At 43.8% G+C, this 26,081-nt stretch overlaps 1 protein-coding gene across 5 annotated transcripts in view; it reads left to right on the top strand.

Annotated features, from left to right (window-relative positions):
* The window catches only part of LOC127000431 (teneurin-a-like), a 382,877-nt gene that overhangs the window by 55,730 nt on the left and 301,066 nt on the right, over positions 1 to 26,081 (top strand). The window lies entirely within an intron of this gene.

Genomic DNA, 26,081 nt, shown 5'->3' with positions numbered 1-26,081 from the left:
ACTTTTTTTTCGTCTTCTTTTTTCCTCCTGTGTTCCTTGTCGCCTCCGCTTCCCTCTACTCACCATTTCCTTGCCTCACGCCGCGCCCAAATGGATCTTCCTCCTCCAGGCGACATTATCATATAAATCCCCGCCGCCCTGGCCGCCTTCCAGCCCCGAAAGGAACACGGCGGGGAAGGAGAAACAGCCGGACACTGGAATTGCCTATTGGACTTATTTAGGAAATTGAAAAGGAGACCTAATGAAATGCAAACTAAGGCGCCCAACCACCCACCTGCTACCTGGAGAATGCGTGCCCAGGTGGAGTCAGGTGAGCGGAAACTGGGGAACACACTGATTGCCTCCTCCTCCTCCACTTCCTCCTCTTCCATGGCACTTCCTCCTCCACTTCTTTTACTGTTGGTAGTGGAGTGGGTGCGAGTGTTGGCCGGTAAATATGGATGTTTTCTTTTCCCCTTGCGGTGTGAGGAGACAGAGGAATGTGGAATGTGGTTGCAGGAAGGGGAAAGAAATTTAAATGAAGCCGCACTAGAAGGCGCCGTAAAGAAGGGAGAGAAGGGAGAGAAACACGCACATGGAGGGAGAAATGGAGTGCGTAAGAGAGAGAAAGAGAGAGACAAACTCCCAAAAATTATCACAACAGACACACAGACACGTTATTTTTGAGTGGAATCGAGTGCGTAAAAGAGACAGAGAGAAAGAGTCCCAAAAAAGATCACAACAGACACAGACACACAGACATATATACAGACACGTTATTTTTTAGTGGAATCGAGTGCATAGAAGAGACAGAAACAAAGAGACATAGAGTCCCAGAAACGATCAAAACAGACAGACGCAGACAGATACACAGACAAGTTTTTACACATGACAGGAACCTGGTTGTCACGTTTTGTTTTCCTCTCATAGTATTTCTTTCCTTATACCGTATATCTTCCGCATGTCTGTCTGTCTGTCTGTCTCTGTCTTCTAAAGGTATTAAGAGTAAGGTCCCTTAAGCCAGATATCGAGAACTGAGGTCAACACTCCTTCCCGCCTTCCTCCACTTCCTCCTTTCCCTCCCTTGCGTTTTCTTCCTCCTCCTCTGACCTCCTCCTCCTCTGCTTCCGTGATGTCTTCTTTTTCTCCTCTTACTGTCTTCCCTTCCCTTCCTCCTCCTGCTTCTCTGGTCTTTTCTTTTTACTTCTCTTTCTTTCTCTTCTCTTTCTTTTCTTTCTTTTTTTTCTTTCTCTTTCTTTCTCTTTTCTCTTATCTCTTTCCTTCACTCCTTCTTTCCTCTCTAACCTCTTACCTAATCTTCAAAGCCTTTTTCCTCCTCTCTCTTCTTCCCTTTTATCGGTTCTTTTATTCTTGACCTCACTGACTGACCCCTTTCTCTTCCTCTCCTTCCTCCTCCTCTTCCTCCTTGCATTCCTTACCCTCTTCTTTTCCTTCTCATCATCATTATCATTAGAAAAAAGTGAGGAAGGAAGAGAGGAAGGAGGAAAGAAAGGAAGAAAGAAAAAGGAATATATTGAAAAGTGAAAGAAAGACAAAAAAAATAGCGTAAGAATATTCTCAAAGTGGATAAAAGATGATAAAGAAAAAGAAAGGCAAGCGCGTGGAGCCAGACTAATGAGAATGTTTCTTTTGGGGGGAATCAAAGCCTGTCACATGCGCTCAATAGCGAGGTGACGCGAAATGAAAGGATGGGAAGACATGAAAGTAGACGGCGGGGAGGAGGAGGAGACGGAGGAGGAGGAGGAAGGTGGACGGTGAAAAGGGAAAGGAGGTGGTGAGGAGGAACGCTGAGGGATGGGAAGGGAAAGAGGTGGGAAGAGCAGATGACGTGGAGGGAGAGAGATGGGTAGGGAAGAGGTTGAGGATGGAAGAAGGTGGGAAGGAGATGGGGAGGAGGAGGGAAGGTGGGGAGGAACTGAAGGAAGGTCAAGTAGAAGGGAGGGGGAGAGGTAAGAATTGCTTAAGAAGAGTGGATGAAGGAAGGAAATGGAATAAAAAGACTAGGGAAAGGGTGTAAAGATGGAGAAAGGGGGAAATGTAAGAATTAGGTAAGAAGAGTGAATGAAGGTAGGAAAAGGGAGTAAAGAAAAGAAGATAGACAGAAATAGGTAAGGAGGGAGGAAGGGAAGGTGGGTAGGGACGAAATGGAGGTGAAATTTGGTAAGGAGGGAGGGAAGTAAGAGATTGGATGTTGGTAGGAAATTGAGGTAAGTAGAGTAAGGAGGGACTGGTAAAAAGGTAAGGAGGAAAGGAGGGAGAGAAGAAATTGAGGTAAAGTTAGGAGAAAGGGGAAGAGGTAAGACTTAGGTAAGGAAAAAGGTAAAAAGATGAAGGTAAAAAAGTGAGGTAAAAGAGTAAGGAGGAAGATAGGGAGGGGGGAAGTGGAAGAGAAGGTAGGGAGAAGGGGGGAGGTAACAATTAGGTAAAGAGATTGGATGTAGGTAGGAAATGAGGGTAAGTAGGGTAAGGGGGATGGGATATGGGTAAGAAGGTAAAGTAATGACGGAGGGGAAAAGGTCACAGGTAAAGACGGTGAATGAAAAAAAATTGAGGTAAGGAGAGTGGAAAAAGATAGAAAATTGAGGTAAGCAAAGTAAGGAGGGTGGAGGTGGAAGGAAAGGAGGTAAGGAAAGGTAAGGCAAGCACAGGTAATCACAGTCAGCCAGGTGTCAGGGCGTCGCTAAGCCAGGTAGGACAGGTGAGGCAGGTGTGAGTGAGGCCCATTATAGCCAGGTGCAACTCAGGTGAGCGGGGCGTTATTAGCGGTTCCCCGTCAACACCACTGCACCTCCACCTTGCTGTCTCCCCCCCCCCCCCATAACCACCACTACCATAACCATCACCACTATCACCACCACCACTACGATCGTCACCACCACCACCACCGTCATTGCTATAAGTCGTTTCTTGTCATGGTTACTATTTGTTATTGTTTTTTTACTACTACTACAACTACTACTACTACTACTACTACTACTACTACTACAATCACCACCACTACCACCGTCACCTCCACCCAATAACACCAATAACCACAAACACTACCAAAATTCACCATCACCATCATGACCACAACCACCATCACCACCATCACCACCACTATCACCACCACTGCTACTACTCACTTCACCAGTTCACCACCGCAACACGCCACCACCACCACCACCGCCGCCTCGCCCTCCCTCGCTGCCAACATCGATCTCTCCCGGCCTCGTGTCTTAAAGGTGTTGGCTCGCGGTGCTGCCTCATGTCAGGTCACGCTGGATCGTGTTGGCAGCTACCGGGGTCATGTTGGGTCATCGGGAGGTCACAGACACCCCTTGAGATCACATGGGCTGGCTGCAGGTCATGCCGGAGTCGTGTCGAGCCATGTTAGGTCAATGGGGCGTAGTGTGATTGGTTTAGGGTCACTTAGGTCAGTGTTCAGGGTTCATACGAGGTCATCCAATATCCTGAACCTCACCTCCATCTCGGGTTCGCGGATATTCAAGTTGTAGCCGAGTCAGATTTGGTCATGTTAGGTCAGTGGTCCGTGGTGTGATTGACAAGTGCGTGTTTGGTCATGTGTGTGGGTGAAGCTTGGTTTATGTAGTGTTTTGGGGTTATCGTTCGAACAAGTAAGGTCACCTGTGGCGTTCTAAGGTCAGATGAGGTCACACAGATGAGGGTTAAGGAATTGAAAGGGTTTTAATGTTTTTTTTTTAGGGTTGTGGGTCATTCTTTAGACGTGGAAGGTCACTTTGGGCGTTCTAAGGTCAGATTAGGTCATGTCAACGTTTGTTTTGGAATCGTAAAAAAATTAGGGTTGTTTTATGCAGGGTAGAGATCATCTTCGAAACGGTTAAGGTCACTCGGTGCGTTCTGAGGTCCCATAAGGTCACTTTCATACCTCTTTAGTAATTACAAAGCATTATATTTTTATCCTGACTCGCAGCGAAGTCATAGAACAGAGGATGGTGCGAATATCGGTGCATAAAAAAAATAGATTTGAGTGTATTATTAAATGGAGGTGCTAATGCGTCACCATTTTTAATTGTGAAGTTCAGAGTCAGTTTAGTAAGCCGCCCTTTGAAGAGGAGGAGGAGGAGGAGGAGGAGGTGACATCAAAAGGCGTAAAAAACACGCCTCTCCTCTTACATTTCCGCCGAGGTGTGTTCATAGCCCCTAATACGGAAGTGGAGTGGAGGAGGGGGAGGAGAAAGACGAGGAGGAGGAGGAGGAGGAGGAGGAAGAAGGTAACAAGAAAGAAGAAGGAAAAAGAAGAAAAAGAAGGGAGGAAAAAGAAGTGGAATGAGGAACAAGAAATAAAAGGAGGAAAAGGAAAAAGAAAACAAGAAAACGAAGAGTGAGGAAGAAGACGAAGGAAAGAAGGAAACAAGAAAGGAGGAGGAAAGAGAAATATGAAAACAAAGAATAAAAAGGAGAAAGAATAGGTAAACAAGAAAGGCTGAAGAAGAAGAAGAAGAAGAAGAAGAAGAAGAAAAGAAAAGAAAAAAAGGAGGAAAGATAAAGAAGCAGAAAGCAGAGAGGAATAAGCCAAACACCATCTTGCACACGCCCTTGACCCGTATCGTTCGTGTATAGTTCATGTTTCACGTATGAGGCGGCGGCGGCGAAGATGACGCGGATGTATTCGGCGCACGTTCCTGCATTCCATTATCCCGCGTGCATGTTTAAGGCGAGGAGGCGCAGAAACTTACACTTTCTTCACCTTCTATTTCCTTCTCTTTTACGCGAACTATGTTTTTCCCCATTTTGTCATTATTTCAGGTTTTCTTCGCCTTTTTTATTGTCTTCGCTTCTAAGGATATGATTTTTTTTTGCTTGTTTTTACCTTTTTGCTATTTTTTATTGTTTTCGAATCGCTGACACTTAGCTTTTCTTCATCTTTTTTTTCTGTTTTCTTTTCTCCTTTGCTCATAATATTTTACCGTGTTGTTATCTTTTGCTATTGTTGTTTTCCACGTATATGTTATTGATAGTCAAAAGTTGGTAGCCAGAGACGGAAGTGGGGGAGGGAAAGAAAAGAAATTGATGGTGAAGAAGACTGGTGATTGATTGAAATCGTTAGAATTTGAAGCAAACGTTTTCATGGGGACTTCAAACCAGAGCCACAAGATGGTAACGAATGGAAACGTTTTGGAGTTTCAAACGCTCTGCAGTGGAATAGTACAGGTTGATTGCTCTGCGTATTGTTCTTCGCATTCACCTGTTCTTTGCTGGAAAATCCTCGCTGCTGCACATGGTTACAAGAAATACATTTATGGTTCAGTCCAGCGGAGGAGCACAATCCTACAAAGCTACGCGAACGTTGATGAATTAAAGGTTAGAGAGAGGAATGGAATCGAGTAGTCTCCGTGATGCGTGTTGCTATGAAAAAAAAATATACCTAGTTTTTTTGTGTGTGTGAGAATTGTGAGGTGATTGTGTTGATCTGATGAGTTGTGCTGTTTCTGTTAGAATTCACTATACAGTAACACTAAAGGGAATGCATTGATATAAGTGTCTTTTTTTTATATAGAATTGGGGTGATTGAATTGTATTTGCTTCTGACAATTAGAAGTAGATAATGAAAGAGGAAGGAGGAAAAAGGAAACAAGACAGGAGTAGGAAGAAGAATAAAAAGGAAGTCGGAAAAGTAGGTGGAAAGAGGGAGAAGGAAACAAAAAAGGAGAAAGAGAAAGAAGACGACAAAAGAAAAATTGTGGCTTGGTTTCATAATTAATTCACTTTGCTGGGATACATAAAAAAAAAATAACCACCAATTCTTTAGGATGAGATAATGTGTTGCGTTAAAATCCACTTCACTAGAACATATGAAAATAACAGCATTGGTTTTTAAAGATCAGTTGATGTGTTGTGTTATATTTTACTTCACTACAACACGTTTGTCTCAATGCTTTGACTCCTGAATATGAGCAGATGAGATGTGATCAAATTCACTTCACTGGAACACATAAAAACAAGTCCATTGCTACGTTAAGATCTCATGAGTTGTTGAAAGTGATTTAAACAGGTACAAATAAAAGTCAGTGCATTGCTAAATTAAAACTAGTTGATGAGTAGTGTTAAAATCCACTTCACCGCCAAACACAAGTAAGCATCGATTCTTGAAGCTACGCCGCGAGGAACCAGGTTATTGGAGCACAGGATCTGATTCTCTAAAGGTGTGTTGTTTCAAGCGTGCGAAACTCCACACCACACACCACCACCAGGAGGAGAAGGGGCGGGGGCAGTATTTTCTCTTAGATGGAGCACCGCGTGGCCGCCCTTGGGTCCTCGTGTTTCCTGCAGATCTGCGCCACCCTTTCCCGCCTCACCTCCGGGAGTCGCAAGAATTGGCCATTGCTTTCGGAAGGTCGTCAGTCTCCTCGCTTTATTCCTCCCGTGGCTCTTGTGTGCTGCTCCCGCCCTGGTCCCTGGTGACCCTCCCTCCTCCCGCCCGCTTGCCTACTTCTGCCTGCTTTTTGCTTCTGATTCTACGTCATTCATGGGGTTTTACGTTCTCATATGTTCCTTCTTTTTCTGTCTTTCTCTGTCACATTTTTTTATTTTCCTTCCCTCTGCTTTTATTTCTTTCTCCTTACTTGTTTTTGCTCTTTGCTTCTTCGTCTTTCATGAGGTTTTAAGTATACTCATGTTCTTCCTGTTTCTCATTTTTTCTGTCACATTTTCATCTTTCCTAACGGTTCACTTTTACTTCCTATATATTTCCCTTTAATTCTTCCTGCCTCACACCGGCCTTCCTTCATTCCTTCATCTGTATCTTCTTCCCTCCTAAGCTCCCTCCCTCCCTCCCTTCATCTGTACCTTCCCTCCTTCCTATCCTTGCCTCACACCTTCCTCCCTCCTTTCCTCCACCTGTGCCTTCTTCCTCCCACCTTATCTCTACCTCACCTGTTCCCTCCGCCCCCTCCCTGCCCTCGTGAAGCCCTGGAAGTTTATGGGTTTTGTGTCGGTCTGTGTTGAAGATTAAGGCGAGTGTTGGTGTTGGGTTGCGGGTTGCTGGTTGTGGACTCTTGCGCCTTACCTTAACTCGCCTTACCTTGCTTTCTCTTGCCTTGCCTTACCTTACCTTACCTTACTTTACCTCTCCTAGTCTCGCCTTGTCTCCCTTTCCCTCGCCTTACCTTACCTTACCTTACCTTACCATACCTTACCTTACCTCTCCTAATATCACCTTGTCTCACCATCCCTCGCCTTACCTTACCCTACCTTACCTTACCTTACCTTACCTTACCTTACCTTATCTTACCTTACCTCTCCTAGTTTCGCCTTGTTTCCCCTTCCCTCACCTTACCTTGCATTACCTTACCTTACCTCACCTCGCCCTCCTCGCCCTCCGGTTCCCTTCGCCCTCGGGTTCCTTTTACCGAATCAAGGTCACGGATTCCATACCCAGATTGAGGAAAGGATAAAATATTCGTCCTGCGCGCCTTGAAATATTTGGTGACCGGCTCCGTTTGGTTCATGTTTGTTTGGGAGCTGGAAAAAGGACACACACACACACACACACACACACACACACACACACACACACACACACACACACACACACGGTTTATACGTGAAAACACTTATTTCCTTCATCAGGTTTGGCGTTTCATCTCGGCCTTTTAAGACAGGCGGCTGGAAAGAGCGTAGCTAATCAAGGGAGAACCAGATGGAAGAGGAGGAGGAGGAGGAAGAAGGAGGAGGAGGAGGAGGAGGAGGAGGAGGAGGAGGAGGAGGGATGAAAGGCGAGGAAAAAAGAGGAAAGGTGGGAGTGAAAGTGAAAAAAAAATAAGTAGGTGGAAGAAAAGGAACCAAAAGATAGAGGAGGAGGAGGAGGAGGAGGAGAGATGAAAGAAGGAAAAAAAGAAGGAAAGGTACGAAGAGAAGAAAAAAAATATAAAAGGTAGAAAAGATTAAGAAACCAGCAGATAAAAAAGGAAGAAAAAGTAGGAGGAGGAAGAGAGGCAAGAGGAGGACTGAGAGATGAAAGAAGGAAGAAAATGAGGAGAGGTGGGAAGGAGAGAGAGAAAAAAAGGAAGAAGGTGGAAATGATGAAGAAACTTTTCCACTTAATACCTGTTAGTGGAGCCTCTCGTAGTAGTAGTAGTAGTAGTAGTAGTAGTAGTAGTAGTAGTAGTAGTAGTAGTATCCTTGTCATCCTTTCCTCCTTTCCTCCTCTTAAGTCTTCTAAGGTAATGCTAGAGGTCGGGAGATGGAATTTATTATGTTGCCCGTGGATATATTTACTGCTCTGAGGGTGGAAGCTGCGAGAGAGAGAGAGAGAGAGAGAGAGAGAGAGAGTTTCTGTGTGTGTGCTAGAAATTTTGTGTAAAAGTTTGTTTTCCGTCGATTGCGTACCTCTTTGATCTCTCTCTCTCTCTCTCTCTCTCTCTCTCTCTTCTCCTCCATTATCTTCTTTTCAACATCAGATCTCCATTCTCTCTCCTCCTCTTCCTCTCTTCTCCTTCTCTCTTCCCTTTTATCTTCTCTGTCTCTTTCCCTTAACTTCACTCCCTCTTCTCCCTTCTCCAAAGCTCGCTCTTCCCCTTCCTTCCCTTCCTTTCCTCCCCTTTACCTATCCCTCATATTTTACATTTCTCCTCTTTCTTTTCCCCTCCACTTGTTTCTCTCTCTCTCCCATCACTCTTTTTTATGCTGTCTTTTTCCAGTTCTTCCCTGTTTCTCCTTTCCCTTCTCTTCCCTTCCAGTTCTTTCTTTTCCTCTAAGCAGGTTCTCATTCCTTCATAGCGTTTCTTCCTTTCCTTCAGTGCTTTCCCCTCCTTTCCTTCCTTTCTTTCCTCTTGTTCTCTCTCCTTCCTCTTCCCTTCTTATCCTTTTCTTTATCACTTGCATCACGAACTCACTTTCATATTGCTGCTTCTTTTCTTTTGATTCTTTTCCCCTTTCTATCCTCTCGTTTTCCCTCCTTTTCCTTTCCCTTCATTTACCTTCTCCTCCTCTCCCTTCCCTCCTCTGAACTTGCAAAGGTCCGTCCGTGGTTTCCTGTTTACTCTTCAATATTTGTTTCCCTTGAATGTTTGGGGGAAACGTCATGTTGAATATTTGACCAGGCTTGGGGCGTTCTCTCTCTCTCTCTCTCTCTCTCTCTCTCTCTCTCTCTCTCTCTCTCTCTCTCTCTCTCTATTTGTCTTTTCGAGTAATTGTTCCTCTCCAGCATCTTTTTTTTTCTTACCTTTTCTTCGTTTCTTCACGGCAAACAATTCACCTCATTATTATTTTTTTCCCTCCCTCCTTTTTTTCCCTCCCTATCTTCCCCCTCTATCTGCCCATTCCAGCTCTTTCCCCCTTTCTTCCTCCTCTTCTTCCTCCTTGCCTTCCTCCTCCTCCTCCTCCTCCTTTATGTCCTGCTTTTGTTCTATATGCATCAAACGTTCATCTTGTAATATACATTTTTTTTTCTCTTTTTTTTTATTCTTCCTTTTTTCGTTGCTCTTCATGTTATACGCATACTTTGTTTTCTTTTTTTCCTTCTTTTTTTCCCTTTTTTTCCCAGTCCGCATTTTCTTTCACGGTTTTCCCGGAATCCTTTAATGAATTTCGGCGTATTGCGTATTATGGTTAGACACTTTAAGTTTATTTATTTATTTTTGTTACGCGGGAAACTTCATTAACGTGTATTGCTCACGGCATGAAAGGAGGAGGTGGAGGAGGAGGAAGAGAAGGAGGAGGAAAGAACGAAAAGATGAAAAGGAAAAGAAGGATAGATAGACAAACAACATTCTCTCTCTCTCTCTCTCTCTCTCTCTCTCTCTCTCTCTCTCTCTCTCTCTCTCTCTCTCTCTCTCTCTCTCTCTCTCTCTCTCTCACACGCCTTATCACTTCCGCAGCTCATAACACCAGAAATTCACACGCCTTCTAAGCACCTCCTCCTCCTCCTCCTCCTCCTCCTCCTCCTTCTCGTCTTGCACCTCTTTTACGCTCTCTTTTTATTTTCCTCCATTTTCTTAGCCTGTCATCGCTTCCTTATTCTTCCCTTCATCTTTCCCAACTCTTCTACCTTTTACTCGCTTCCTTAACCTTCTTCACCCTATCCTTCCTTTTCCTTATCTTCTCCATACCTACGTTTACCCAACCTGCCATGACCTTTTTCAACCTTCTTCATCCTATCCTTCCTTTCACTTATCTTCTCCATACTTGCGTTCATCCACCCTGCCTCGACCTTCTTCCCCATACCTCCCTTCCCACGCTTTCCCTCCCTTCTCTAAACGTTTCTTGCCCTGCCATCACCTACTTACCGACCTACTTGTTTACCTATCTGCCTACCTACCTTCTACTTACCGGCCTTCCTTACTTTTCATATAATGGTCTTCTTATTCAACTGTTTTCCTCTTATTTACTTGCTTACTTACCTATATATTCCTCTTTCCAATTACCTACTTACCTAGCAAGCAGTATTTTACCTTCCTCTCGACCTGCATTCTCTCCCTTCCTCCTTCCCTTCGTTTCTACTTTCCTACCTGGCTCTTCCCTCCCTTTCCCCGTTCCTTCCTCGTGCCTGGTCGCGGTGTCGTGTGTCAGGTAGTCGTGGAGGTCGTTACAAGCATCGTTGGGAAGTAAAGACAATTACGACTGGATTTCATCTTAATAACGTCACGCCGAGGGAATTTCACCCGTCCCGCCCCTCTGCTTAAGGTTCTGAATCGCTCGCTGGCTCCCCTTGTGTTCTCTGTGGCCTTGAGGAGTAGACGGAAGGGAGGTGTGAGAAGGGTGTGAAGGGAGGATGTGTTTGGGGGTGAGAAGATGTGTGATAAGGGTGAAAAGGGAGGTGTTTTGAGGGTGAGAATGTGAAGTGTTTTTTGGTAAGAAGGGGAGGCGTTAAATCGAGGGTAATTAAGGGTGTAAATAGGGTGTGTTTGGATGGTGTGTTAAGCAGGTGTAATCAGGGTGTGTCAAGGGTGTGTTAGAGATTACAAGGGGGATGTGTAAGGGAGGGTGTGCAAGGGTGCTGTGTTTAAAGGGAGGTGTCTGAGAGTGATGAAGGGAGATGTGTAAGGGTGTGAAAGGAAGGTTACGTATGAGAGAGAGAGAGAGAGAGAGAGAGAGAGAGAGAGAGAGAGAGAGAGAGAGAGAGAGAGAGAGAGAGAGAGAGAGAGAATCTTTCATCTCTTTAATATTCTTTTTGTAGATTTTGAATAATTGATCACGAAGGAAATAAAAATGCTTGTATAATTACTAGATATATTTTATTATTAAGCTACCCCTCTCTCTCTCTCTCTCTCTCTCTCTCTCTCTCTCTCTCTCTCTCTCTCTCTCTCTCTCTCTCTCTCTCTCTCTCTCTCTCTCTCTCTCTCTCTCTCTCTCTCTTCTCTTTTCTTCTCATCATTCTCTTCATTCCTTTCCTTCTTTTCTTCTCTTCATCCCCTTCCTCTTCTTCCTTCCTTCCTTTCTTCCTTCTTTCCTTTCTTCCTTCCTTTCTGCCTCCCTTCCTTCCTTCCTCCCTTCCTTCCTTCCTTCCTTCCTTCTTTCCTGCTCTTTTGCCAATATTCTCCTCAATAAAGTGATGGAGAAGTGCATGGAAGGAGGAGGAGGAGGAGGAGGAGGAGGAAGGGAAGTGTGGAACAATGGAGCTTCAAAAGGATTCACACGCACCACTAATGAATGAGAGAGAGAGAGAGAGAGAGAGAGAGAGAGAGAGAGAGAGAGAGAGAGAGAGAAATATGTTGGAGTTTAATACGTTACTTTGGAATATATAGAAAAATAAGTCATACTCTTCCGGATTTTCTCAAGATATTTTTCGGTTGTATTTTTATTCTTAAGGAAATTTGTGAGGAAGGGAAGGAAAAACAATATTAGTCTTTTCCTTTTCCATTTTTTTCCTCCTCCTTTCTCTGCGGTTTTGTTTTCTCTTCTACTTTTTTACTCTATTCTATCTTTTCCTCCTCTCTCATTTCCTCACTTTCGCTTTCCTTTTTTCCTCCTTTCACTCTCCTTTTTTTAACTTTCTCATTTTTTGCTTCTTTCACTTCTCTCCTACTTTCAGTTTCCTCTTCTTTTTCCTTTCACTTTCCTCTTCCTGGAGTAAGAGGGAAGTAGGAAAGGAGGGAGGAACGACGTGGAGATATGAAATTACGGAAAGAGGAGGAAATGGAAGTAAGGGAAAGGGAGGAAAGAAAGGAAGGGAGATGGGGAGAGTAGGAAGAGAGAGAAGGACGATATAGGGAGATGATTTAGGGTGGGTGGGAGATAGGGAAGAAGAAAGGGAGAAAGAGAAAGGGAGATCAGGGAGAGAAGACGGGATGAGGAGATAAGTTAAGGAAGAAGGAGGAGGAGGGAGCGAGGAAAGGAAAGTAGAGAGGCAGATAGGGAGAAAAAGGACTAGGAAGATGAGGAGGAGGAGAGAGAAGGAAAGGAGGGGTTGGAGGGGAAGGGAGTTAGAAAGGGCTTGTAAGGAATGAAGAAAGGGAGGTAGAGAAAAGATAAATAAAAGGAAGTGTTAAAGGAAGAAAGATATATAAAAGAAGGAAAGGAAGATGTGGAAAGCAGATGAAAATGAAAGCAAAAAGCGAATGAAAGATAATGAGGGATAAAAGAATATGAGAGGAAGAAAGGATGAAAATGGAGAAAGGGAACGAAAGAAAGAGGAAAATAATGAAGGAAGAAGGGAGAGTAGAGAATGACAAATGGGGGAGAAACGATGGATAAAACAACAAGGTGAAAGCCAGGAAAGGAAAGAGTGAAGGGAGAAAAGGAACGAGGTAAGGAAGGAGGGGTCGGAATGGATAGGGCGGCAGAGGGACCCGGTAAGGAGGGATCGTAAGGGGTAGGGGCTGTGTTTTATGGTATCCTAGAGAGCAGCAATAATAGGAAGGCTTTGTGTTGCCGCAAGGACCCGCGTAACAATGGGCGGTGACCCTGGGTGGACGCTGACGAAAGGGACGCCGCAAGGGGGGGTCAAGGGGCGGGGCGGTATGGACGCGACCGACCGAGGACATAGAAACGAGGGGAGAAAGTTGGAAGTACGCGGAGAGTGAGAAAAGAAGAGAAGGAAACAATGAGTTAGAGTTTGAAGTATGTTGGGAAAGTAAGAAGTGAGGAAAAGTTGAAATATATACTGAAAACAATTGTAGAGAATAGAAACAAAGAGAGAAAGTTGAAAGTACAGTGGAAGAAGAAGAAGAAGAAGGGGAAAAGAAGAGGAGAAACAATGAGTAAAGTTTGAAGTATGTTGGGAAAATGAGTAAGAAGTGAAGAAGAGTGGAAATATACGGAGAAAAATCGGAAGAGGAAAAGGGAAACAGAATAGGAAATCGAAATATACTGAGATAATTCGGATAAAAGAGAAGAAACGAAGGGAAAAAGTCGAAATGGGCTGAGAAACGGAGGAGGAGAAAATAAAAGACAAAATGTTCGAAATCTAACCAAAAAAGGAAGAGGAAACGAAGAAATGGAGAAACACGGCAAAGAAAATTATAACTCGAAATATACTCTGAAAAAAGAAGACAAAGGAATAATAGAAATACACAAAGAAGAAGAAGAAATAGTTAAAAAAATGTGGAAAAAATGTGCTGAATATAATTGAGAAAAAATATAATTGGGAAAACCATAAGAAGAACGTTGGAAAGAGGTAAAAAAAATATATTGGAAAAAGATGAGACTGAGGAACCGAAAAAAATATTGTTACATGGAAAACAGACGAACCAGGAAGAGAAATAATGCAGCAAGGCCAAAGGGGAATGCAGGGGGAGGGAGGGAGGGAAGAAAAGAGAACAAAAAAGATGAAGTGGAAAAAAGAAAACCCCAAAAAGTGAAAAGAAATAAAATCAGAAAAGAGAAGAACAACAGGACGCAAAACTAACAACAAAATAGAAAGAAAAAACAAATGAAAACCAACAAAAGGAAAAGGAACAGGAAAATACACAAAAGCAAACAAACAAACGAGGGAAGAGAATAATTATTGTGAGAGAGAAAAAAAGGAAGAGAAACAAAACCCCCAAAAATGCAAAGAGAAGTGAAAACAAAGATAAAGCAAAACGAAAAGCTACAGGAAAATAAATAAAAAAAATGCCGAGACAGAGAGAGAAAAGTAAAAGAAATACGGGAACGGAATTAAGAAAGAAAAGAAGAAAAAGAAAAAGTGAAGAAAGTAACTTGAATAAAAAAAGTGGACTGGGAATCACATGAAAAGCAAACCCCAATAATTTGAAACGTGAAAAAAAAAACATTTCCTTTTTTTAATGAAACGTTTAAACTCGGGAGACGCAGCTGAGTGGAAAGTTGTATTCCCTCAAGTATTTGCTGCTCGAGGCGCTGAAAGAAAAACGAGTCTTGTGTGGGGAAACTTTGCAATAATTAATGGCGCATTGAAAGAATATGTAAAGTTTGCACCGCGAGGATAAAAGGCAACGAAATATATTATAGGAAAACACGAGTCGCCTTTTGCACACCAGCGGGACCCCTTGCAGACTCTTGAGGGCTTGTGTGGTAAAGGAAAGGAGAAAAAGACTAAGGTTTAAGGGTAAGGTTGTGCTAAGAAAAAGGAGAAAAAGGCAACGAAATATGTTATAGGAAAACACGAGTCGCCTTTTGCACACCAGCGGGACCCTTTGCAGACTCTTGAGGGCTTGTGTGGTAAAGGAAAGGAGAAAAAGACTAAGGTTTAAGAAGAAAAAGGAGAAAAAGGCAACGAAATATGTTATAGGAAAACACGAGTCGCCTTTTGCACACCAGCGGGACCCTTTGCAGACTCTTGAGGGCTTGTGTGGTAAAGGAAAGGAGAAAAAGACTAAGGTTTAAGGGTAAGGCTGTGCTAAGAGAAAGGAGAAAAAGGCAACGGAATATATTATAGGAAAACACGAGTCGCCTTTTGCACACCAGCGGGACTTTTATCTGACTCCTTTAGGGCTTTTGTACTTAGGGAAAGGAGAAAGAGGCCAAGTGCTAAGGGCTAAGGCTAAGGCTGTGCTAAGGGAAAGGAGGAATAGGCAACGAAATCAATTATAGAAAAACATGAGTCGGTCAAAAGTAAGACAACTAAACACAACAGGTAAAAAAGGAGGGAGAAGAAAAGCGAGGTAAAGCCAGTGAAAAAAAAAACGTTTTGGCCGGAAAAAAAACGTTCAGGCATCAGGAAACTTGGGTCAACTTTGCCTATCATATCCAGACTTGCGGCGGATCGAGTTAATGAAATTTTCTTGTGTTTGTCCGCAGACTTTACACGCCCCGACCCGCCCGCCCGCCCGCTCGCCCCTTCTTTTTCTTCCTTTCCTTCCTTCCTTTCTCTCTTGCTTTTCACTCCATCCTGACTCCGATTTTTCTCTCCTGGCTTTGCTCCTTCGTTTGGTTATTTATACTTCGTTTCTTCTCTGTATTACTTCTCCCTTTCAACGTTTTTATTCGGGATTATGCTTGTTCCTTCTTTCCTCTCCTCGCTTCCCCTCTATACCACTCACTCGTTTCTTTCTCCTTTTTTGTTTCTTCCTTCGTTACGTTCTTTCCTTCCATCCTCACTAAACCACTCCCTTCATTTTCAATTTTTTCCTGCCTCTACTTCGTTTTTTTCTTTTTTTTAGTTTCTCTCCTTCCTCTTTATAAAACTCCCTTTTGCCTTGCCTTTTCTTCTTTGTTCGTTCCTTTTCTTTATTCAGTATTATTCAGAGGTACACTTTTTTATTATCAGGAATCCGTGCGGGAGGGGAATAAGGTGTTTGTTAGCGTGTGTGTATATGCGAATGTAAAATACTTGAGTACTACCATTATTTCTCTCTATACATACACCACTTCAATTCACAACAAACAATAAAGATGTTAAACAAGTCATAATTCCTGCCTTCACAAAATACCTGTGTAGAGGCGAAGCGTAATGAAGGAAATATCACGGGCCGTCACCTGGTCTTGAATTATACCACATAAACCCCTTCTTGGCAACGCTGAGGTGGTGTAATCAGACCCACATGCTCAAATTAGCTGGCAACAGTGGAGCCGTGGGAGGGAGGGAGAGAGAGAGAAGGAGAGAAGGGTGTAAGTGTGGGTGTGGCCTCTTTACGACCTCACGTCTCTCCCTTCCTCCTCCTCCTCCTCTTCCTGTCCCTTCTCTATATCCCTTCATTTGTTCTTGACTTTCTCCATCCTTCCCTTCCCCCGACCGACCGACATGTCTTCTGGTGTCTGTTCTTCCTATGTATTCCTATGTATTCCTTTCCCTCGTTCTCCCTCTTTCTCTCTTCTTGACTTTCTCCTTCTCTCTCCCGTTTCCCTCCGCCTTCTCTCCCTTTCTCCTTCTCTTCCTTTCTTTTTCTCCTCCTGTTTCCTTCCATTCCTATCCCCTTCTCCTCCTCCCTCCTTCCCTCTCTCCCTTCCTCCTTCTCTCACACCCTTCCTTCCTCCTTCCCTCCCTCCATTCGCTATCATTCCCTTTCCCAATCTTCCTTCTTCCCTCCATCCCTATCTCCTTCATTATTTGTTGATCCTCCTCTCTCTCCTTCTCTTTGAACTCGTCTTGTCTCCCTCGTTTTATGTTCCTCTTTTCTCTTTTCCTCGCCCATGCAAATCTATTCCCATCACCCTCTCAGACGTCTCCCTCATTTCATATTCCTTTTTCCTGTTTTTCCCACCCATAGAAATCACTTTCCATCACCTTCACGTCTTTCGCTCCCTCATTTCATATTCCCTTTTCCTCTTTTTGCCACCCATATAAATAACTTCTCACCTTCGTATCTCTCAGTTTGAAGGCAGACGTGTCTCTCTTATCTTGTTCCTTTTATTTATTTTCTAAGTTAGCCATACAAGGTTTTTTCCTCTCACCTTACGTAACCTTCCCTTACCATACCTTTCCTAATCGTTCATCCATATATTTCTTTACATTTTCCTTTTTTTTATTTATTTATTCTCACTTAAATTTTCTTCTCCCCGGCTCTCTCTTCTTAGGCCATTATATATTTCTCTTTTTCATTATTTTATTGCTTCCATACTTTTTTTTATTTGCTTCTCCTTCTCTTCTTCCATTACTTCCACTCTCTCCCTCATTTTCCTACCTCTCCATCTCCTATTCTCCTTTTCTTCTCCTCCTTCTCGACCTTCTTCCATCACCTCGTGTCTTTCCCCTCTTCCTTCTCCTGACTCTCCATCTTCTCTGTCCTCTTCTTCTCCTCTCCTTTTCTTCTTCTCCTCCTGGTCTCTCCTCCGTCACCACCCTCGTCTTCTTCCTCCTTCTTCCTGGTATTCCGTCTTCTCCTTAGCTTCTCCTCCTCCTCCTCCTCCTCCTCGCCCCCAAGAGGTACTTCGCCACCTTCCTGCTACTGTACGCTCCTCCATAAAGGCGAAGGGACGGCGTAAAGGGATGATTATTGTACGGGTGATGATGGCTGGTCTCCTCCTCCTCCTCCTCCTCCTCAGTCTCATTCTCCTTCGTCTCCTTCCTCAGTCTTCTCCTCTATCTCCTCCTCCTCCTTTGTTTTCCCCGTATTCATTTCCTTCTCTTCTTCTGTTTCTCCTACTTGCCCCTCTTTCTCCTTTTCAATCTGTTTATTCTTTTAATTTTCCTTTTCTTTCGTGTCTTAGCTCCTTTCCACTTCTTCCCTTCCTTCTTCATTTCCTTCTCTGTCTTTTTCCTTTTCCTCCTCCTTCGTCTCCTGCAACTGCTCCCTATTTTCCATCTTCTCGGTCATACTTCTCTTCTTCTTCTCCCCTTCTCTCCACTCCTCCTTTTCCTCATACATCTCCCAGAACCATACTCAGTGCCTTCTCCTTTTCCTTCCCTTCCTCCTCCTTTCCCTGATAATTGTTTCCCTCCTATTATTTCCCTTTTCCCTTACTTTATTTGCCTCTACATCATCTCATGTCCTCCTATCTATGTGTTCTAAATCTTTATCTCCTCCTCCTCCTTCTTCCCTTTCTTCTTCTTTGTAGTATTTGTTTCCTATCCTACAATCTTCCTTTTCCCTTTCTTTATTTGCCTCTTCATTATCTCAGTCTCCTTCCTACGTGTTTGCTATTTCTACCTTTTTCTGCTCATCGTTCTTCTTCTCTTTTTATCAATTATTATCATATTTTTCTTCTCCGTTTGTCTTTCCCATATGTGCCTATCCATCATATGCATCTCCTTCGTTCGTGTTCTCCTTTACATTTTTACCTTTCCTCTTCATCCTTTTCTTTTTCAATTATTGCATCTACTTTTCTCCTTTTTCCCTTCATTTGTTTCTCCTTCTTTACCTTCTCTTCGTCCTCCTTTTCGTTCTTTTACTATCTCCACTTATCCCTTCCGTTTATTTGCCCCTTCATATCTGTTTTCTAGCTGCGCGTCCTCCATTTTTTGTACTTTTCCTCCTCCTCCTCTTCCTCCTTCTCCTTCTTTTGATCAGCTAGCATTGTCTCCTCCATCTTCCCCTCGTGTTCTCTCCGGTCGGTATCAATGTCATCCTTCGTTACCTCCTATTCCTCATTTTTCCTCCTCTTTCTCCTTCTCCATTAGTTATCACCGTCTCCTTTACCTCCCCTTCGTATTCTGTCCACCCAGTACTAATGTCATCCTTCTTTACCTCCTTTTCCTCCTTTTTCCTCCTCTTCCTCCTTCTCCATTAGTTATCACAGCCTCCTTTACCTCCTCTTCGTACTAATCTCATACTTCTTTACCTCCGTTTCCTCCTTTTTCCTCCTCTTCCTCCTTCTCCATTAGTTATTACCGTCTTCTTTACCTCTCCTTCGTATTCTGTCCGGCTGGTATTAGTGTCGCCGCGGCCTCGTTGCTGTATAGCGGGTTCGAGTCCCTTTATAGGCGACTCGCGGCCCCAACCCTGTTTTATGGGTGTTTTGCTCCTTTTTTATTTATTAATGGCTGCCGCGGCGGTGAGGGTCCGGGGGGGAGGAGGTGAGGGGCGAGGGGGGTAAGGGGGAAGGTCAAAGGAAGGGGAGAGAGACAATAAAAGGGGAAGGAAGGGAAAGGGGAGAAGAAAAGGTGGTTTGGTTAAGTGTGGTTGGGTTTTGGTGTGTGTGTGTGTGTGTGTGTGTGTGTGTGTGTGTGTGTGTGTGTGTGTGTTTCGTAATGTCTTGTTCTATGTACTTTTTTTTTTGGGGGGGGGGGGGTTGTGGTGGTGATGGTGGTTGTGGTGGTAGTGTTGTTGTTGTTGTTTTGTTTTTGTTTTTGTTTTAATGTCGCTGGTGATTAGGTTAGGCTGACTTTCGGTGCGTTCCTCATTATTATTATTATTATTATTATTATTATTGTTATTATTATTATTATTATTATTATTATTATTATTATTATTATTATTATTATTGCTGGTCTCATGGTCCTTTATTTTGGTTTTCGTCATACTCGATCTTATTACTTGCGTGTTCATTATGTTTTATTGTCCTCTTCATTAGCGTGCGTCGACAATTACCTCCCATGTACTACTATAGAGGTTGTTACTACTACTACTACAGCTATTACTATTATTACTATTACTACTGTTACTACTACTACTACTACTACTACTGTTTTTATTATTGTTTTCATCTTGTACAATTCTTTATGCATTCACAAAGAACCTTCTCAACTCCTTCATATAAATTCATTCCATTGTCTCTGAAAGAATACGTATTTTTTTTGTCTTTGCTCAGTATTGCGATATTTCTTTCTTTTACTTGACAATCCCGCCAGAGGAAAAAGAAAGAAAAAAAAAAAGAAGAGCTGAAATTTTTCCCTCGAGTTAGAACATTTTACAGACTTCACTTTTTGAGGTTTCGTCGGATTCATATCTCTTATTCTTTCCTCCAGTTGCAATAGCTTCAAAGTCCATTTATTTGTTATTATTGTTTTCTCCGTGTTAGTTATTCATCTCTCCTTTTCCCTTCCTTCACCTCCTTTATACCCCATCTCCTTAATCTCCTTTTATTTCGTTTTCCCTGTATGCCATTCCTTATTCTTTTCCTCCTTTTCCTATTACAGCTTGTTCTCCCCCGTTCTCCTTCTCTTCCTCCTCTTCTCCCCGTGTTTTCTCCGTGTCAGGTTTCATTTCCTCTCCTTTTCTCCCTCCTTCACCTCCTTTATACCCCTTTTCCTTAATCTCCTTTTTTTTTTTTTCCCTGTATTCCTTTCCTTATTCTTTTGCTCCTTTTCCTATTACAGCTTGTTCTCCCCTATGGTCCTTATCTTCCTCCTCCATCTCCTGTTCTTGTGTTTTCCTGTATTTATCTGTATCTTCTTCGTTCTCTTCATTGCTTCTGCGCCTTTTTTCTCCTTCTAGATGTGAATTTTGAAGACTTTCATTATTTATTTTATTGTTTTCGTCGACTTTTTATCACGTGTTTTACTCTTCAGGAACAAAATTTTCTAACTCCCATTATTTTTTGTTATTATTTACTGTTTGTCATTTTTCCTTCTTGTTATAAAATTTGAAAACCTCCTTGATTTTCATTATTGTTTTGTCGACTTTCTATTTTTTCCTTCAGTTCCAGACCTTCAAACTCCCATTATTTATATTACTGTTTATTGCTCATACTTTTTCCTTTCTTTCTTTTTAGTAACATATTCTGTAGACTTGCATTATTTTTTCATATTTTTTCGCCGGCTTCAAATCACTTATTTTTTCTTCTTACGAAATTTTCAAAGTCCCATTATTTCTAGTATTATTTGTCGTTTGTCATTTTTTTCTCTTCTAGTTGCAAAATCTGAAGACTTTCTTGATTACTTTTATTGCTTCGTACATTTTACATTTAATATTTTTTTTCTCTTCAGTAACACAATTTTCAAAGTTTCATTATTTGTATTATTATTTATCGCTTCTTTTTTTTCCCCAGTTCAAGTTTTAAAGGTTTATTATTTTCTTTATCATTTCGTGTGTTTTTCTTTCTCATTACAAATATTACTGAATTGACTATTTTTTTTATCCTGTTGCAAATTTTAGACTTCCATTATTTTTTCTTATTACCGTACTTCATTTTCTTTATATCCGGTTTCAAATTCGTTTTCTTTTTCATCTTGTTTCAAATTCGTTTTCTTTTTTATCCTGTTTCAAATTCCCCGGACTCCCATTATTTATTCTTGTTCTCCCGTTGACTTTCCATCTTGTCATTTTTTATCGAACTAACCGTCGTGACTCAAGATCTCCAATGTTGACCTATGGAAATGTGTGCTGACCTGTGCTGACCCTTGCTGACCTGCTCTGAATATTACCATCCGATTCAGCCGCCTCATTCACCTGCCTGCCCTTCCGCCCACCTGCCGTCAGCTTATTCCTCCCAGACAGACAGCGCTGATTTATGCTGACGCGCGGCTGCTGAGCGTAACTTCGGTATTCCAACGAGGTGTGCTGAGCCGCTGACTAACTTTCTGGGACGTGCTGACTATGGCGGATGTGTGATGATCTAGTGATGATGGTGAAGGTGGTGGTGGTGAAGATTGTGGTGGTGAAAGAAGTGGAATGCTGTTAGTGGTGAAGTTTTAGTGATGGTGGTGGTGATGGTGAGTTCTTGTTGTGGTGGTGGTGGTGGTGGTGGTGGTGATGTGAATTGTGTGATGGTTGCAGTGATAGTGGTAGTAGTTGTAGTGGTGGTGGGGATTGTGGTAGTCGCAAAAACAGTATCAATAGTGAAGTGATTGTGGAGATTGTGATGACGGTGGAGGTTGTGGTGATGGTAGTGATTGCAGATGTGTTTGTGATAGTGGTTATGATGGTGACACTGATGGTGAGAGGAGCAGGGATAGAATTGCGTGGGTTTTGGTAGTTGTAGTAGTAGTGGTGGTGGTGGTTATGGTGGTCGCCCCCGTTATGGTCAGCAATAAGAGGCTTTTGTATGACTGCATCAAAAGAGTATTTCCTTCCTCCTCCTCTTCCTCCTCTTCCTTATCCTTTCTTGTTTTTTCCGTCCTCCCGCCTTCCTCTTTTTTCTCTCTCTGTACCGCCCTTTCGTATTTCTTTTGTATTTCTTTGTTTCTTTCGCGTTCTCTCTTCCGTATTCCCTTTCTTACTTTCCTCATTCCATTTCTTACTCTCTTTCTTATTCCCTTTCTTACTCCTCCATATTCCTTATTCTCTTTCTCACTCTCCTCCGTCCTTTTGTTCCTCCTCCTCCTTCTCTTTCTCATTCCTCCATGGCGTTTCCCTCTCGTTCAATTTATTTACGACGCTGAAATGATTTAAAATGCGGATCATTTGACAATACTATCCCTCTCTCACATACACACAAACACACACACACACACACACGCACACACACACACGCACACGCACACACGAGTACGCAAGAGCCTGTGTTGCGTGCGTGCGGGGTCCAGGCAATACCCTTTTGGACCTGTTCAGAGTGACTGCTTATAAGTTTTTCCCGCTGACTCGGCGTTCAGGGGGGAAGCAAAAGCCGGTTCCGCGCGGGTTGTGAAGAGGCTTATGGTCAGCACTTAGCGGGGAGGAGGAGGAGGAGGACAGGGGATTGAGAATAGAGAATTAAGAATGGAGAATGGAAAAGGGAGAATGGAGGAGGAGGAGGAGGTAGGAAGAAGAAGTGGAAGAGGAGAATAGAGGATTGAGAAGAGAGAATTGCGGATGGAGAATGGCAAAGGAGGTAGAGGAGGAGCAGGAGGAGGAGGAATAAGAGTAGAAATAGAATGCAAGTTTTCTCTCTCCGTGTCCAAGTCTTTTTTTTATTTTTTTATTCCTGTGATTTTATTTCTCTTCGTTTTCATGTACGTCCAAATTTTACCTTGTCTAGTTTTTTTGGTTTTCCTTGCTTTTTCTTTTTTTCTTTTCCTCTGTTCCACATAAACTCAATTTCTCCTTTTTTTATTCTTCCTCTTTTTCTAGCAGAGTTCATTTTTTTTTTTTATCCTCCTCCTCCACTCGCTCCACTTCCCCCCTCCTCCTCCTTTACTTTCCTTTCCTCCTCCTCCTCCTCCTTTTCCTCCTCTGCTCTTCCTTCCCTCCTCTTCACAATCCAGCTGCCCTCACTCCTGCTCTCTTCAACACACACACACACGCACACACACACACACACGTAACCTAACCTAACCCTGTCTCTCCCACGCCCTTCCAGCCTCCCTTCCGTCCCCCCTCCCCCCCTCCTCGGCACATCCTACACCCCAGGTCGAGTCTAATTGTCCTGTTTTATGGCCATTAAGCAAGGCTCGTCTCACCTGAAACACCTGAATGAAACACCTCAAAGTCACATGGGGAGCGGGAGGGGAAGGGGGAAAAGGGGGGGGGGGGGGATTTCCGTGGGTAAGAAGGCATTTGGCGGACGTGGTTTTATTTTATTTTATTTTTCTTTCTTTTTTTATTTTTCGTCTAGTCACGCATTTTTTTTTGTCAGTTTCTTCGCCGCGAAAGCAATAATGCCCGTGTTTTTTTGTTTTTTTCGTGAAGATTCACGCAGTTTCAGTGTGTTTCAATTTTTTTATTCCAGTTTCTGCGCCCTGGAAAAACAGTAATGTACATGTTTTTCCGTTTTTTCTTTTTTCGTGTAGTCAAGCAGTTTCAGTTTCAGTTTTTTATCGCCAGTTTCTTCGCCGCGGAAACTCCTCCTGCGGAATATAAACTTGACGGACCGGCTGCCAACTCTTCGGGATTTTGTCATTTTTGTCGTTTTCCGCGGATGAGGTTTGGCGGTGGGAGGTGGATGGAGGTGCAGGGGCGGGGTGGGCTATTGACTGGCCGACTCGCTGGGCTGGCTGGGCTGGGTTCGTTGGTTGACTTGGGGTCCGGTTGACTGGGTGGCTGACTGGCTGACTGGTTGAGTGGTTAGCGTGCAGGCTTTTCTCGCTTATCTTAACGTGACCTGAAATCGAGAGGAAGACAACATTAGCGTGTGGAAAGGTTGACGTCTCTTGCGGAGGAGGGTGAGGAAGAGAAGGAAAAGCAAGGGAAGGAAGGAATGTCATGGCTGGCGTAAGAGTGGATGAAGGAGTGACGTGAAGTGAATGTATTTTAAAGAAGTAGGAAAGGTAGTGTAAGAGGCGTAAAGAAGGAGGAAGAGGAGAAGGAAGAGGAATAGCAAGAGATGGCGCAAGGGTGTATGAAGGAGTGACTGAAAGGGAATATGTTTTAGAATGGAAGAAGGAAAGAAAGTGTAAGAAGGTTCTCTGAAAAAAAAAATGTGTGTACCTTTACCTGCAAAGCATAACCGGTTTAATACGTGTTTTTCTTCTTTTGGGCGTACATGTGTCTGTGTCCTCTTTGTGTGTGTCTATGTGTTCGTTGTGTGCATCATCGCTGTCTTTGGTCAATGTCTCGGTGTGCCTGAAGGGATGAATGTACCTGTGCACGTTTATTGCCCTCGGCTTTGGACTGACTGTCTATGTGTGTGCTTCTGTTTGTCACTGTCTGTCTTACTGTTGTTTTCCTTTTTTATCCATGTTATTATCCGTGTGTCGGCATATATGTGTCTGTGTATGCGTGTGTCTGTCCATTACGAGGCAGGCCGGGCGTTCCCAGCACACGGTGGGTTTTTATCTCTCTCCCTCGCCTTTTCCAATTTCTCCGTGACCTTCATTGCCCTCTGTGCTTCCCTTCTTCCGTATTCTTCCTTCATTATTAGTCTTCCGCCCCGGTGGACGGAGGCTCATCTCGGAGGGAAGGCGGAAGGGGACGAGAGAGGCGGCAAGGGGCGGGGCGGGGCGGGGGCGGGAAGGCAGGGGCGGGCAGGGTAAAGAATGGCGGCAGTATTAGGGTGAACGGAGCCGTGGCCGTCATTACTGGGCCGAGGGTTGGCTCAGCGGGCCGGGGAGGAACGTAAACACGTTCTCCGATCAATATGTAGAGGTGGGCTCCTCCCCCTCCCCGGGCCTGTTCACTGCACCGGGGAGTTGTCATCATATATATATATATATATATATATATATATATATATATATATATATATATATATATCTTTGTTCTCTGGGTTATTCATCACCCTAAGGACGGTGACCTCCGTGACTCATCTTATCAGTCGGGTGATGTGCCGGCGATGGCGACGCCGTCCAGCAGAAAAAAGAAGAGACCCACGCCCCTCACCTGCTGTGTGCATGCAGCAGCACCCCCCAACGCCTTGCTGTTTGGCCGCCTCCAGCAGGCGTCGCGGCGCCGTGCCACGCGGTGCCTCGCCGGTTACTGTTCGGAGCGTGGCCTTCACTCGACCGAGTAGGCGCGTGAACGGGATATTCACCCTTTCCGAGGACCTGATGAGCAGCGGCGGTGGCGGCTGCTGCAGCCACACGCCGAGGCAGCCTAGCAAGAACAGGCTTACCGTTACGGGAGGCCACGCACCGCCTAACGCCGCCACTGTCACCCCTCTAAATGTACTGCTCCGTGTGTGTTGGTGACAGTATCATAGCAGAGTGTGTGTGTGTGTATATATATATATATATATATATATATATATATATATATATATATATATATATATATATATATATATATATATATATATATATATATATATATATTCACACGCTCACACACACACAGACACTGCCATCGAAGCTGTAAAATCGCGTTACACGCTGTAAAGGCTCCAATTAGGCACTTTTTCATTCTGGTCCACTTTTGTCGGCGCTCACTGGTAATCTCCGATAGATTAAATAAAACCCGGATGGAAAATGGCCGTGTTATTATTTCAGTTGATTCCCGCGCCGAGCACGACGAAGGTTTTTAAAGTTGTGATGCAGAGTTTGGGGCGCAGGCAGGCGGTGGAGCGGGGGGCGGGGGGCAGGGGGTGCTGGGGAAATGACAGCTTTCAAAATTATAGCTGGAGACGAAATACCGCCAGCATGAACTGGTAGAGATTCCCGCGGCGGATCACTGAACCCACGCCCACGCTGACGGGCTGACCTCCGTGCCTTGCGGCGGGACCAGATAACATGACAGGTTGTTCTCGGCGTGGGCGGCGGGACATCTGCTCCGTGTATCGATGACCCAAGAAAAAGGAAGGGATTGAAACATGACGGAAAAAATAAAAATAGTTTTGTGCGTGATGGAGTTGTTGAATAAACAAGAGTTGAAGGAGACTCCAGTTTCTGCACTATATTGTGTCCCAGGGCGCCTTGCCTCCTCCGTCGATCCCTTCCCTGCGTCCCTCGCCCGCCCCTCCGCCCGCCCCTGCCGGCTGCCTCGCCCCGCCCCTGCAGGCAGCGTGAGGCCGCGGCGTTAATCAGACACAAGCCTCAGGTAGCTCATTGT

This window comes from Eriocheir sinensis, chromosome 18 (assembly GCF_024679095.1).
Source record: "Eriocheir sinensis breed Jianghai 21 chromosome 18, ASM2467909v1, whole genome shotgun sequence".
NCBI lineage: Eukaryota > Metazoa > Arthropoda > Malacostraca > Decapoda > Varunidae > Eriocheir > Eriocheir sinensis.
This window is presented reverse-complemented; position numbering and strand designations above follow the sequence as displayed.